The sequence below is a fragment of the Balearica regulorum genome, chromosome 3 (assembly GCF_011004875.1).
Source record: "Balearica regulorum gibbericeps isolate bBalReg1 chromosome 3, bBalReg1.pri, whole genome shotgun sequence".
Classification (NCBI taxonomy): Eukaryota; Metazoa; Chordata; class Aves; order Gruiformes; family Gruidae; genus Balearica; species Balearica regulorum.
Window position 1 is genome coordinate 66221141 of NC_046186.1, and position 16693 is coordinate 66237833.

A 16693-nucleotide genomic window follows, 5' to 3' on the forward strand; every position below is an offset into this window, starting at 1 on the left:
ATCATGCATCAACCCCATTTCCATGTCTTCATCTTTATTACTCATTGCTCCAATCTGTTCGTCATCCATCAGTTTTATCCATGATTTTTGTTTATTTCCGAACCATTGCTAAGAATGCTACATAAAAGGTGATAGTCAAACAAACTAATTCCTGTGGAGCTCCACTGGAAACACATATTCAGTGCTTGTTCCTGGTTGGCCTGTACTCCTTTGAGATCCATCTGTTGGATCAATTTCTTATGTGATCTATTGGTATTGTGCAGTGTTAATCAGAGTTCTGGACCACACTGTGCCTATCATGGTCTGAGTATATGACATCCGCACATTTACCTTTTCAGCCAAATTTTTTATCTAATCAAACCTTAGAATCAGGTTTATTTGACTAGATCTAATTTATGTAAAACCACTTTGGCTGGCATTAATTGTATTCCTATCACTGAATTTCTTATCAGTGAATTTTATACCAGCATTTCCATTATTGCTTAGGACTGATATAAGGCTTACCAGCTACTGAATATGGCAGATTAACATTTCTTCAAGCTGCTGGAATTTTCTTGTTTGGAGATTTATTAAAATGAACATCAGAGGAACAGACATTTCCTCAGCCAATTTTTAAGGACTCTTGAATATTATCTTAATTGAATATATTTATTCATGGTAGATGATGCTTGAAGTTTAGCAGTCTGCAGTGCTGTGATTTTCCACCAGTTTTATATCCTAAAATGTAAAATATACTCTCACATTTTTTCTGAGAAATGAAGTCACTACCTCTCAGGGAGACAAGATACAGGCATCAGGTCCTCTCAGCAGGAGCCAGGCTCTGTTACCGCCACAAAGACGAGAATTTAACTTGGACTTGTGTAAGACAGCGGTTTTAAGTTACTCTGGAAGAATCTCTGGAAACAACAGGGAGTCTCAGTTTTTCAACAGTATCTTGTTTCAGTATTGCCATTTTGCTGAGTTTGGAACCATAATCTCACTCCCTTTCCCGACTTTGCTCTTTGTGAATTGATAATAGACAGTGCCTGACATCTTTCTCAGTCACTACAGAGCTAGTTTATACTTCCTGTTCTCATTTCACTTCTTTCTTGGTTGGTATACTAAGCAGGGGTTCTTAATGGATATTTTCTTTTTTCATTTACTGAATAACTGTTATTAATAATTTTGTCATATCTAGCTTACAATGAATATTGCTCTTACATAGTTCTCTCAGTCACAGAATTATTCTAGTATCCTTATGTTCCCTTATCAGTTTTCAGAATTTCATCCTTTCTAATTATTAGTGTACTGGCTATTATCTGTTCTCCTTCATGTTTCTCATGTATATGAGAAATATATGTACATATCAAATCAGATTTACTTACATATCATGTCTTATATATAAAATAAAATAAAATAAAATAAAATAAAATAAAATAAAATAAAATAAAATAAAATAAAATAAAACAAAACAAAACAAAACAAAACAAAACAAAACAAAACAATTATTTTTGTTTGTTTGTTTTTATTTCTGTCTCCTGTTTCAGCCTATTTCACTAATGAACTTTTATAAAACATTCATGACTATGGGACCATTACTTTTTTGGGTGCTAACTCATTCTTTTTAAAAACTCCTTATTTTCATTCATATTTCTCTCATAATCTATCATCTTCTAATTCCTTACAGACAATACCTATCATATTTTTCGTATTCTTTAAAAATGAGTCTATTTACAATACCTGTCAGAGGGTCTTGAATGCTGAAATGTGATCATATCAAAACACTAGTACTACTAATAATATAACCTATTGGCTTCTTTCCTCTGGGATATGGTTCCCAAGATCACCTAAAGGTGTTCTTTCTGATGAAAACCCCCAAAAGGCATTTTACCAGTTACAATGAGGGAAAGATGTTTTCCTGCTTCTATAAGTTTATGTGCACAACAATAAATAAATAAATAAATAAATAGACAGTTGTTGTGGACTGAGAACCCCAAGGAACAAAGAGCTTATTTCAGCTTTATGACATGACTCAGGTCCTGATGAGCTATTTGCACTCTGGCATCAAATGATAAACACCTAAGTGCAAGGACTCAATAACTCCCAGTCTCACAAAAAATCAAATGCTTGAATATTTTTCCAATTCGAAGAGAGAAAAAAATGGAAAATGGTAAAGAATGGCACTGATTAGACTAGCTGGATTTATGAGTAATTTTTTTTTTTTTTAAACTAAGTAATTTTACCCTTTTTTTCAAAGTATAGTCAACTGAGAAAAAAGGGGAAAAAATAATATGGACTGCCCTCTAAGGCATATTTAGGAGGCTGATCTGAGGTACACATTTTGAAGATGGAAAATGGGTTTAATTTTTGAGAGGTACTGTACATGTGCTGTTGAATAATTGGTTTATATTTTGTTTAAATAAGAAAGAAATCTCTTTTACATAGGTTTGTGCAGATATATTTAGAATAGAATATATAACCTGGATGGCTATTTAGGAAAAAGTAATCAAGCTGTAACATTCAGATCATTTTCTGTACTGAATTGATGGATCAGTAGATAAAGCTTCAATTACAGTCACAGAATTGTAATTTTAATTGGAAAATTGCATAGCCAGTGTTCACTATGACCAGAAAAAATCAGACTAATGAAAGCAACAACTAAGTCATTTTTGAAATTATGCACATGTATTAATTAAAGCAAGAAAACGTCTTTTTCATTATAGCTGTTAAAATACCTTTTGGGGGCTGCATTAGAAAGAGTGCCTTTAGATGGTCTGGGGCAGTATAATCTAGAGGAAGGAATCTAACAGGCCCATATTTTGTGTTGTATCTATTTATTATTCGACATGGGAATTTTAGTAATATCAACTAATGATCATCATTGCTTGAGCTAGATGAATTGCAAATTTAGGAGTGCAGAACCTTTATAATACCTTACTGCAATAATGATTAATTGGACACTAGGACTAAAAAATGTTTTAGACTTTCCAAAAATGTCTAAAGATTTTGTAAACCAACTCCCATAAAAACTGATGCCCCTAGGCAGCTTTGAAGAATATCCAGCATAGTCTGTATAGTATTATGTCTTTAGATTACAATGAATTTTAAGTGATTAACACTCAAACAAGCAAGATTCCCTTTTACGGTATATGGATTGATGACCTATGCTAACAGTTTTAGCATAGTCAACTTGTAATTTATAGTATCAAGTATATCAAGACTGTTTGCAGTCTGCAAGGAACTGTAGTTTTAGTACCTACATAAAAAATTTCAAGCATGGGAAAATATAAATATTGGTAACTCTATTTAAAATTGTAGAAGATACAAGTGAACGTGGTGACCTCATTAGAAATAATCCCTCAGTACATATTACAGTGGCTTTAGTCAAACAGTTATATACAGGCATTCCGAATTGTATAATATTGATATAACTCAAATCAGACTCCGAAACTTGGAGTCTGGCAGGATAGATGAAAATAAGCTGACATTTAGAAACGTATGGTATTTCCATTTGGAAGCCTTCATATTTTGGGAATATTTTGATTTAGGAAAAAATCTAAAGTACAAACAGAAGATGAATTAAAGATGGCAAATGCATCTTAAAATTGGGAAGCCAGATGAGAATTTCTGTCCACCAAGGAGAGAGGTCCTAAGGAACCCTTAACAGTATCTCCCTGTTGATACCTTGTTAGCTTTATAGTCAATGATATAAAGTGAGCTGGTTGGTCAGCTCCTCACTTTCTCCTCCTGCCCATACTGGGGTTGTATCTGGCTCTCTCAACAGAAAGTAAAATAATATTGTGATTCATAGAGCACCTAGCTACTCTTTGTATGTTTATACCACTGTAATCAATCGGTGTCACAGACTTTTTTGTATCTTTAGCATGCAAAGAATGCCAGCAACATAGTGTAGACAGTAATTTCATAGAATCATAGCATGGTTTGGGTTGGAAGGGACCTTAAAGATCATCTAGTTCCAACGTCCCTGCTGCGGGCAGGGACACCCTCAACTAGACCACATTGCCCAATTTAATTATAAATAGAGCAGGAAAGGTGTTTAATACTGGAAAATTCCTGGGAAGGAGAGTTCATTTTAGTATACAAACACTACTATATGGATGTTCAGGAGACATGGAGTGGTAAGTGGCATGCTTTCCACACTAAAAATGCAAAGAATGCATTCCTTGTGTTTTTGTAGGAAGAGAAGGAAGCCTTTTACTTTGTGAGTGTGTGTGAAAGTAGCTTCTTTCTGCATGTTTCTCGTTCCAGTTCTGTTTACTTATCATTTATGACAACAAACATAATGGACCCTGTAAGCTTGTCATTTCCTTTTTTATCATTCTTTTTGCTGCATCCTGAAGTTCATGAAGATCCTCTTGGAAGTATGGTATTTGCAATTTTTCATTTTCTCATCCTCTTCTCCTCAGCCTAACAGTTCTACCTCTGTTCCCTGCAATGATAGAATTGCTCTGAGTAGGGCTTTCTCATAGGAACTCTTCCCCTACTTATTGTGTAAACATGAAGCAAAGAATTCTAGGAAAAGAAAGTATGATCTATAGTTTAGACAGCTAGAACTGCCTAGGAGAAATGGATTTATCCCCATCCCCATCTCCATGAGAATGTCCTAAAGTAGTGTTAAATAAGTCACCTAGAACTTGAATCTCAAATGAATGTTGTTTTTAGTGTCCACAAAGATTTCATATCTGGTTATCAGAAATACTATGTTCCTACATCTGTTATTGAATTGCACACAAGTTGTGCTTTGGATAAATAATGCTGCGATGCAATAAGGTGTCTAACAAATGAGGCCATCTTTAGCTGGGCATCCAAAATGACTGTAATCATTTGGAAAAAGGTAGACATGGATCCTACCTCCCTGCCTATTAAATGGGAATAACAACATTTCATGTGTACAAAAATACCAAGAAGATAAATAAATTATTCCTTTGGCACATTCAAATATTATAGCAGTAGGTGTCATCATAGGAAAACTCTTGAGAATATTAATAATTCTGTATTCAGAGGCCCAATTAAATGGTATGCAGTAAACAAAGTATGGTGCCAAACCCTGAACAAAGGGAGTAGAATGAAATACCGGGCTGTTTCTCATTTGCTGAGCACAAGCCTTCCCAAGCAATGAACAAAGCTAGGAGTCGACCAGAAATAGTACAGTGTTTAATGAATGGATGATGTATATCCTAAATTAAGTCTTATCAGCATTAATTCTGATATTTCCTAAGTTTAGAGCTCTTGGCTTTTAACCCTAATGCTCTTTAATATATTTATGGATGCATTCTATTAAAGGTAATCTTAAAAGCTTCAGTCAGTGGAGTCCTATTGTACAAGGCTGTACAAAACCACAAAGAGACAATGAACTGCCCTTAAGTAGTTTTCTGTATAAATAGGTGCAGTTTTTTGAGAGTGCTGTATGTGTTTTGGGCTGTTTGGAATAAGAACAATAGGGCTTTTTCTCCTGCTAACCCTTTCAAAGTGGCATGGAGATGAGGGCAGCCAAGTGTCGCCACCAAAACCACTATCTAAAGAATTGGCTTATGGTGGGGTTCTCAGCCAGAGGTCAGGGAGTTACAGCCACCCTGCCCTTCTTATGCTGCTGAAAGGGAAATTCATCTCTTCTAAATCCTAGATAGACGGGGCAGGCTCCTGGCAATGGGAGAGAAGGTTCTGGTTTAGAAAAGATTGTGATTTCCTGAGCTGTAAACAATTGAATCGCACATGTTTTACTGCAGACGTTTGAACACTGCTGGAGAAAATATTTCCTGTAGGGTTCAGAAATCTCCACCTCGCCTTTATAGACAGCCCTTAGCCCGGTATTTTCTGCACACAGACTGAGCAGTCTTATTCTTGCTGATTGATTTTCAAATTGATATCGACTTTCCAATTCACATTCACCTCACTGAGTACCTTCCATTCATCCATCTATCGTATTTCTAGCATGCTCATCACTGTAGCCTGTCAAGGCCTTACATAAATCATCTGAGGCATAATCATATGTCAGATATCTATGCAAATGACTATTCTGTTTTCGAGTCCCTATAATCTAGTAACTTTCAAAAGCACAAAAACTGTAATCCCTTCCTTTCTCTTGGCACTTTGCTGTACAATCCATTCATCCTGATCTATTTGGGTTTTTTAGCTTTCCTGTTTTCTTTACTGAGAGTAAAAATCACACTTCAGCTGAAAAAGATCTAATGGTCATTACAACAGTCCTCATGAAATCCAAAGCAAGGAATTCCATCCCTATGAAAACATAATGAGTTCCAACACTGTACTGCAGAACAGTATATAGAACAGTGCATCTTGACTGAATTTATTTAATTAAGCCTAACATATGTTTTTGAAAAGAAAAAAGAAAAAAAAACCAAAAACAACAAACCCCACCACTTCTATTCTAGTCTTTCAGTTCCTAATATTTTTTCTGTAAGAGTGAATTAAACTGTCAATAACAAGCATGCAATATTATTGCAGTATTTGTGGTAAATTGTTATAAATTCAATTTCAAGAAGAAAACATTAAAGATACATGAAAAAACTCTATGATTGACTTGAATCATGGAAGATCTTTTATATTAGAATTACCTAAAAAAAATAATTAATTCAATATTTCCTGGTGTGGAAGAATGTTTTTGAGCATTTTTTCTGTTTATGAATTAAAAAATAAAAAATAAAATTAGAGTAATTTGAAAAGGTGGATATTTAAGAAAAAAATCTCTTTGTCCTCAACATGATAAGTAATCATGAATATTTGGTCCTTTATCTGTTCCTTTTAACAAAGTGTTATATTTTAATACAGATGTCATTCCTTTCTTTTGGAGAAAAGAGAACTGTGGTACAATGATTCACTTTGCACATCTTCAGCAGGATTGTTTCAACAAATTATTGCTGTTGTAAATTTCAATAAGTACATATTTTAGATTATTTTCCTGAGCGAACAAGTATTTGTGAGTATTTTCTACTACGGTGAAATTTAATAAAGATTTCAGAAAACCCAGTGCACTTTTTATAAACTGGGACAAAGACCCATATGTGTGAAAGAAAGTGTTTGGGCTTTCACATTTGTGTTCAAAATTCTGTCATGTTCTCTCATTCTTATAAATGGAGGACATCTGAAAAATAAAGTAAGCTATAGCAGTGGTAGTTGTACTATTCATCATAAAATGTAATTATAATCACTCATTAATAATCACATAACTTTGAGAAAAATGGTAGTAAGACAGAAAGGTAAAGGAGACAAAACACAACATATTTACTTAATAATTTTCATTGCTAGATTTACTGATAGGTATGGACAAGAAGTGACTAAAATAGCTACAGATGTCCTGAAGCTGATTCTTTGGTCAGAAAATGAAAGCCCAAAAGTCACATTAATTTTTCACTGTTTCAAGTCAAGTTTGTGACAAAAAGTGGCTAATTTTTTTGCCTCCAAATCACAATTCTGTAACCCAATAACAGAGTACTTGAAAGATTGCTGAAGATTTTATTTTCCATCACAGATAGAAATACCAAATTTGATATATATTTTTTGTTCCAATTAAAGGTCAAATCATTCTTATGTTTTATATATAACCGGCCCTCTCGTAAGAGAACACCTGGAGGATGCTGGTTGCATGGATCCTAGTGGTACAGTAATAAGCCATTGCCTAATTACCAGCTGCTATGGAAACAAAAGAGTCACAACTCTTCTATGTGCTTTGCCTTTCACCAGTTCTTAGAGTTAGGCTAGGCCATGCTTCTGCCACTCTTGGGTGGGCTGGACAGTGTTGGAAAGTGGCTGCCACTGTGGAAGAAGCAGACTGGAGGAGGACAGAGAGGGATCATCCTAGCAGGGAAAGTCTCTGGTCTCCATCCTGGGAATTCTCCCCCACTGCCCATTGCCAGCACCAAGATGACTCAACGGGGAAGGAAACTTGCCCTGTGTGACACCTCTATTCCAGCTCTTCTTTCTCTTTTCCTTTCTGTAGTGGAACCAACCCTGACTTGGCTTTTCATCCTGAAGTGGCAAATTTCAAATTTTCTTACATTTCTGACAAGTTTTAACCCAAACACTGAGAAAGGAACTGTGGCTCCAGGAAGTGAAGGGATGAAAGTCTCAGGTGTTTCTTCTTAGAGCTGTTTCTCCTAAGAGCACCCTAGCTTGCCTTCTGCTCAGCAGCCTGATCTTCCCATTCCTGTTTCAAGGCATGTAATTTCTCTTGTACATTGTAAAGGGAGTATATAAGCCTTCACAGGGTCTTGGATCCTACTTTGAGTTAGATACTTTCATCCTTAAGTAGACCTCATTTGTACTGACTAGATATATCAAAATAAACTAGCGATGGATATAATGTTCTTATGGCAACCATATTTATTTGTAACTTCTAAAAAAGGATTCATTCAACAACAATCAGTTCTATCTGACTACCCAGTGGGACTTCTCTGAGGATGTACTTAAGTCTCTGCAAGATCAGGACTCACACCTTCAAGAAATGAGTGAAATTCTTATACTGATGACACAGGGCATTTTTTTGGATAATATTTTGTCAGTTACAAGCTCAAGTATTTTTATTTCTGTCTTGGTACATTTTTAATATTTGTCACTGTCCTCCCAGTTGAAGGACACTGCTTTGATGATTTTGCTAAACATGCTAGGTAGGTATATCTTGATATATGGTATTCTTGTATATAGTGCATTTATCTATATTCAGTTTGCATTTCTGAAATGCAGTATCACAGATACCGACAAATGATTGATTAGATTTGACAGAGGAAAATGAAGTATACTTGACATAAAGTGTCTATACTGCACTGTTAATACTTTTCTGTGTAGCTGGGCACATAATTTATCTATCTATTTTCAACCTGATTCATTTATTTCCTGTTTACAATTATAAATAAACTTCAGATGTTTCTCTTTGCTTCACTTCACCTTGCTCAGCTCTTACCTTTGCTGCCCTGCCATGCTCTGCACTGACCTTTTTGAAATATACATCTAGTAACACAGAATTTAGTAACCACCAAATTTTTTTTCCCTAATACAATGAGAAATGGAAAATTTTTTAAAAGTCCCAAATATTCAGCATTTCATTAATAAAGAAGAAAACAATATTTAGCTAAAAGTTGTTCACATTATCTGTAAGAATCCTATATAAAGTAACAAAAATGCTTGTATTGTAAACATGAATGCATAGATAGATTCAGCGGGATGTTAGATACCTAAACAGGTGCAACACACAAATGTGAATGAATGTTAAGGTAATACAATTCTTTTAATAGACAAACATTAACTTTGTACTAGGCATAACTGCCCAATATTACACCCGTGGAAACAGACTGTTCATGACAATGCATTCGTCAAGAAGTTTCATCCAATATTAATAGGCAATGAGTGTGTGGGGACTACAAACTTAAAGTACATTGCATTTCTCTCTGAAATTTGCAAGCTTATTGCAGTAACAGTACCTCACACCTCGTGTTATTGGCAAGTTCTGTTGCAGAACATAATTAAATCAATCAGTAACTGGGCATGACACGATGTTCTGGTAAGTTTCAAGCTGAGGAAATCTAAATTGACTACAAATTATTTTGCAGAAAAAGAGAAAAATCAACCTTTCCTAAGGACATGACTCTCACAGTTTCAAAACCTATCATTGAGTTTATCTTGGATATGGATGGCTGCATCTGTAATGGTTTAGAAGCTTCAAAATAGATTCTGAGAGTTAGATTTGTGGCCACAAATGTTTAAAACAGAGCCATTCCCTTTTTTTGCATCAAAATAATTAAGTTTATATCTTTCTTTCTTCTTTTTTTTTTTTTTTTTTTTTCCTAGAGAGATAAAGAGAGTTCAGTTGTAATGTCTTTTTTTCCCTTTCTTTTTATTTTTATTTTTTTTAATTTGGTGAGGGTTTTTTGGTGGTTTGTTTTTTTGTTTTGGTTTGGGTTTTTTGTTTGTTTGTTTGTTTTTTTAATGCATATCATCTTTCACAAGGCATTACTTGGACACGATACAAGAAGATTTGGATGCAGAACTGCCACTAAGCTAGCGGGAGTTGTCAGTTAAATCTAAGGCATAACATTGAGAGTCTAAGTATCTAAGCATACCTTCAAGTGTTTCCATATAGTGGAAAAAGCTCGCTGAACCTGAGAAATATTTAAATTTGTACAATATAGCATTAGGAAAATCCATGTAGCATTTTGCTGCTTTATATAGAACATCATTATCCCAGGCAGAATGACTGTTTACCTGTTCTCTTGGGACCAGAGTTTAAGATCAAGTCTGAGCATTCAGTTTTCCTAGGTAAAGGGAGCTCATGTATAATTGATGTTGATAGCGTTAAATGAAGCACTCATTGTCTCTTTTTTACTACCTGACTTCAGAGTCACATTGACTGCAAACCATGAGAAAATCAAGCAACCAGCTCCCCTAGATTGTCTAGTTGTTTCAAAGGAGGATGTGAATGGAAAATAAAAGGCATTTCCAGTAGTATTAGCAAATCTAATATATGTTATCACCAACCAGAAATAGCAATTTGACAAAATGAAAACTTTTTCACTGGAAAAGCAAAAATTCCTATATTTTCATCCAGATAAATAGTCCCAAGAAAATGAGTCTATTGTGCATGCACTGGAAAGATAGTCAATAATTCTACAGTAGGTCTAATAGGATCTTGCCATAACGAAATTACTGAAGTGTGCAGTTGACTTGAATTCCCATAAAAACCAAACAAATACCTACATTCTTCCTTGTTGACAAATATTCCAAGACATCAGGTAAAAAGGTATGCCTGATAGCCCGAAAGAAAGGTTGGTTTGAATTAATTTCTATAATTCAAAAACTTTTTAGAGATTGTTCAAAAAAGTTCTCTTTGACAGTTTTTAAAGAGGTATTCTGATTTTCAATTTTTAAAACAATTTTTAGCTTAGAAACTGTATTATAATCATTGATAATAACTGGTACTGAATAAAATATTTCAGAATTATTTCTATTTTGCCAAAAAACCACTTATTTTTTTTTACTTTCTATTACAATTCAATTAGAAAATGTTCCAAAATCCTTCTTTTTTCGCCAGATGGAAAACTGTTTCTTTGTAATTTTATATTCAGTGACAGCAACTGAATCTAAACTAAAAGCATTCTCAAAAATGTTATACTACTTTCAGATCAGTGAAACATTTCCAGTCACTATTAATGCTGAATCCATAAATATACATTATCAGCTGCAAAAGAAAGAAAAGCAAATGAAAGGATTTAAAAAAAAAAAAAAAAAAAAGCTCCTGGTCACTTCAGTTATTGAAAACTTTGGAATCTGTCAATAGGAAGTTAAGCTTCAAACTCTTTGATGAAATATTGAGGCAGGAAAGTTGCCACTCAAGACACCACAAAAGAATATATACTCAGCTGTAATGAATAATACTTTCAATTAGACCAAATGGAACAGCTGGGAAAAACAGGCAATGTTTTGAGAAAAGTTCTCTTCAAATTGCCTCTTCTTCCAGTTACATTAATAGATTTAATAAAAAAATATTACCTTTACCTATAAATTTTGCCTTGATTCTGCTCTTAGACTACCACGGCTACAAAAGCACTACTATTACTGAAGGATAACAGTCAGAAATGTGAGCCAAGACTCCCCATAATTCCAGTGGTACCACTTATAAATATAATATGAAGCACAAGATATTAAAAATGCAACTATATCAGAAGTTCAGAAAATCAGTTTTATTTAAATGTAAATTAACAAACTCTCCTTTCCTCCAATCTAACAGAATTGCATAGTCCACTGATTTTAATTAAGATGGGAAAACTGTTTTGATAAAATAAGAAATGACCCCATGTGCCCAAAACTTAAAATGAAACTACATTTGAAGTGAATAGAAGAGAAAAATGATTGTTAAAGTTAACTTTTCCGCTATGCTGTTTTTATTCTTTTTTTCCTCTTTCTTTTCTTTTTTCTTTCTTTTTTTTCCCTCTTTTTTTTTCTTTTGATATTTTTGAACTTGGAAAATCCAAGCTTCACTAAACCTCTCCTTTTATAAGCACAAATGTTAACAATGTACTAAAACCATGAGACATTTATTGTAGATAAAGAATGTTTTCTGAATGTTTTCGAATGTTTTGAATGAATGTTTCATTCAAAATTATACTTAACATATACAGCTGAAGTTACATGCTTAAAAATTCTTCTTGATTTTTACTTTGTGTCTAGTATAAAGGACATCCACAAAATCTAATTGACATCAGTAGCCATGGCTTAGAAATAGCAAGGATTTTTCTGGGTATTTTCCAGAGGTATGAAAGTCATGCCAGAGTAACAGTAAAAATGTCCCTTGAATCACCAGAATAGGAAAAAAAAAAAAAAAAAAAAAAGAAAGCCATCCGAAACCAAAACAAAGAAACTAACAAACCCCCCAAAACCCCAAAGACACATCACATTGTGATCCAGCCATTTGTATTTAAATAATCAGGAAGGTGAAAAGCCACAAAGGGTACTTGATAAGCTACTCAAAACTACTCAGAATATAAACAAAACTGTGTCAACACAGTTTCACAGGAATAGCTGAATGACATGCTGATACCACCAAGGCTTCACCAGTCAAACTTCTTGTTATGATTATCAAGCTCCTAACATACCCTGGCTGCAAGGGTATTCCATATTATGAACATGTTCACTGCTGTTGTTCCTCAGACCTTTCAAATTACCTGTGGAAGTTTTGCTTTAAACTTGAATGGGTTGCAGGTTTTTTATTTTTCACTCGGAAAATCAGCTTGTGACAGAAAACAGCTACTTAAAATATTCTTGAGGATAACAGCCACAGAGACAATGGCATTCTGCCTATGCAGGTATGGCACAAGCTCATATTTCAGATAAGAATAAAAACTTTTTTATTTTGCCTGGTATACACTTCATGTCAGAACATGTGTATTTTTTATTAGACAAATTAAATACTACATTTTAAAGAAATATGTGGGATAACAAACTATTTCCTCAATGAGTCCATCAGCAGAAAGAGGCCTGGATGTTAAAGACATACATAGCTTCATAACTTGTAATTGCAGTGGATAATCTTCTCCACATAATGCAAGAAGGAAAAGTGTAGATCTTAGTTTCCTAACATATCTATAAGCAGTGAAATTCTAGAAGCATGAATTACCAGGGGTGAATTAAAGTAAGAGGTCCTACTGAAAATATACACACCCATGTAGCTTGTACTTGCAAGTGTTGTGGTATGTACTACTTGATAATTGATTCAACAATCCATTGTCGTAAGATCCAAAACAAGTATCAGATGACTACCCACTTTAGCAAATGACTACAGTATCAAACTTACAGATTACACTAGTGGTAGCTACAGTATAATGCAACTATTATCATATATAAATCTATTAAAATATTTATCGCTGCATCAACCTATTACTATCACTAGTTGTCTCTGCCAAGTCAATATCATCATTCCAATTTGAGTCTTTCCTACAATTAGGGAATCGACTATAATACCCATAACACCCTTCAAAGAAAATTGCATGAGGTATATTTAATTCTCATGTATTCTGAAATACATAAAAGTATACTGCGATTCTGGTTTTCAGGAATCTGTTTTCTTTGTATTGAGCTTTGCCCTTTGAGGATCTCTCTAAAGGTGTTTCCCTGGGAAATACATCTTCTGCAGAATAGGAGTACAGTACGGTCTTCTACAGTGTCTGTAGTCTCTCCGGCACTCAGTTATGTGTACCCAAATCTCTCTAACACTCATTCAGTACAGTCACTGATGTATTTGCAGTTCTCTAGAGCAGCTGCTGACACATAACCAGTTATTTCACAATGAAACCTATAATAACTGTTTCTTTCCCAGTGAAACTTTGTCAAAACTGGCACCTAGATACTATGATTGCTGTGGTACAAATAGCTGAGAAAGGGGAAACTAGCCCGAGCACTACATTCATTCTTTTGTAGAAGTATGTGTGCAAAAGCATGAATGGCTAAAAATCATGGTAGTGTCTCTCATATTTCAATTTTCTTTTTAAATCTTGAGTAGTGTTACAATTATATAATTCTACAGTTCAATCTTTATTGGTCAAACACCAAATGACTATTTTCTAAAAAGAAATGTAAGTAGACTTCAACTATATGTGTACGTAAGTATATATATATGTATACATATATAAATGCATAATTATTTTTTTTTTTAAGTATATGGGTTTTTTTACTTTTTGAGATGCAGAATGTCACCATGTAACTCCATAGAAATGAGAAAAAAGAGGACTGGGCCTCTCACCTGCTTGTCTCTTACCAGTCCTTTCCTTTCTTTTTCCCAAATAAATCAAGCCCAGCACTGCCCTCTCTTTCTTCTTGCCTCTGCCCCTGTGCCACAAACTCAATAGTTTGTAGAACTTTCTCCTAAACCTGTACACTGGGTTGCCATCCAGTGCATAGAAGTTGCTTTAACTTCATGAACAAAACCTAATGTAACCACAAATGTTGGCTGAAAACGTATGCTAAACTTCAGTCAAGTAACAGTATTATCCTGTTACTGTAACTTTTCTGTGGTTTATTATGTTTAGTGATTTTGTCGTGTCTGAAATAACTGTGTAATTTATGCACATGCATCTTCTAACCAGAAGACTAACCTGTGGCTACATATTTTGAATAGATGGATCTATTACAGAAAATAGGTCCAGACAGTGTATTTTAAGCAAATGGGAACTTACTGTGCCTGGACTACCAAACAGATACTCCTTCTGACAACATTAGCATTGCTCCAAACACAGGCTTATATACTTACCCTTTGGTGAGAATGCAACTAAACCCACAACCCTAATGAAGAAACATCTAAAACTGGGAAGCATAAACTACAATGGAAACTTTAAAACTGTAAACACAACAAAGTGTTCTAAAAGGGCTCAAGAATTCTGTTACCAGTTAGTGGTAACAGCATAAATGATGAAGTTAAGTGGCTTCCAAATCGGCTTCCAAACTCTGAACTTCACAGACACAGTAATGTGGTTTGCAACTGGGCAACAAAATATTATTGCCTTACAGTGTTTTCCAACTAGAAGTTCAATGAATAAGAAATGTTCTGGTTCATAGGAAGTGCTGAGGGTTGAGAAACATAAGCTACACAAAACGTTTGGGAACACAGCTATTTTCTCTACATATATATTTCCTTTACATATATGTTCTCCACAACTTACTCCATTCCTGTAGTGTTGGCCAAATTCAAAAAGACTAAACATTACCCAAGTCCCAACATGTAGTGCTTCCTCCAGCTTGCACAGATCTGCCAATCTATATAGAGACATCAGTGGCTTTTAATCCTGTTTCTCTAGTCCCAGTCATTTACATTCCCTGGGTTTTTTTCAGTCCATTGAATATGACCTTAGCATGTTCTGTTGGAGTTTTATCATACAGTTAATGCATGACTTTTTGTCTTCAGGGGCAAAGTGTATGGAAGCAGCCCATGTTCTACCCAAAACAGCGTGTTTTGGTTTGTTGGGGGTTTTTTTTTGGTGGTGGTTTTTTTGTTGTGGTGTTTTGTTTTTTTTTTTTTAAGTGGGACAATATTAAACTGTGCCTCACTGACTAAAGCTACTGTGACTGTTTCAAGAAGCTATTCAACCATACAGGACTCCAGACCCAAATTCGACCCTTTATCCTCCTCAAACACAGCATTTTCCTCTAAACAGTTGTTTATAGGAACATTATCACTTTGTGCTTCTACCATGGATATTCTCTCATTCTAATATCGGTAATAAGCAATTATAAATAACAGGACTATGATTGTAACAGTGAATACATCAATCTTAATGTATGTTAAATACCAGGTTATAACTGCAGCATTTGAAGAACCACTGAAGAAGGCTTACAGCATGGCACCACAGCTAATGGCAAGATTTCATAGAATCACAGAATGGTTTGGGTTGGAAGAAAGCTTAAAGACCATCTGGTTCCACGCCCCCTGCCATGGGCAGGGACACCCTCCACTAGATCACATTGCCCAAAGCCCCATCCAACCTGGCCTTGAACACTGCCAGGGAGGGGGTGTCCACAGCTTCTCTGGGCAACCTGTTCTAGAGCCTCACCACCCTCACAGTGAAGAATTTTTTTCTTACATCTAATCTAAATCGACCTTCCTTCAGCTTAAACCCATTCCCCCTTGTCCTATCACTGCATGTCCTTGTAAACAGTCCCTATCCAATGTAGGAGATGTAGGAAGAAGCACTGAAGCTCATAGTGAAATGTTGCTTATAGCTCACTGTCTGCCTGGGTCATGTGCTTTTTGCAAATCTATATTAAGAAAAGTGTGTCTACAAACTGTTTGTGTATAGTCTGTGTTATTAAGCCCACTTTTATGGATGATAAATTTCCGTAAAATGAAAACCTAAGTGACCCATGACTATACCTGATTCCGAAATCAAGGACTGCCTTTTGACATTTTCTTCATACTAGGGTAAGCTTTTCTTTCAGAATCAGGCACCCGAGATCCTGCCAAAATTCAGAAGTTTCCTTGATTTGCAAGAGAGATGGTCAAAAGCAAAACAGTCAACAGCTTCTACTGGACAAGAATAAAAAGAATTGCTTCTAACTTCTGTTTCCAGTGTAATTTATCAGATTAATAAAATTGTCCTTGATTTAAGTGGCCTTGGACAATGTCTGTGAAATACAGTGTGTAGGCTGAGTAGAATGGCTGGCTCGCAGGAGAGCTAGGCAGAACACTTACTACAAG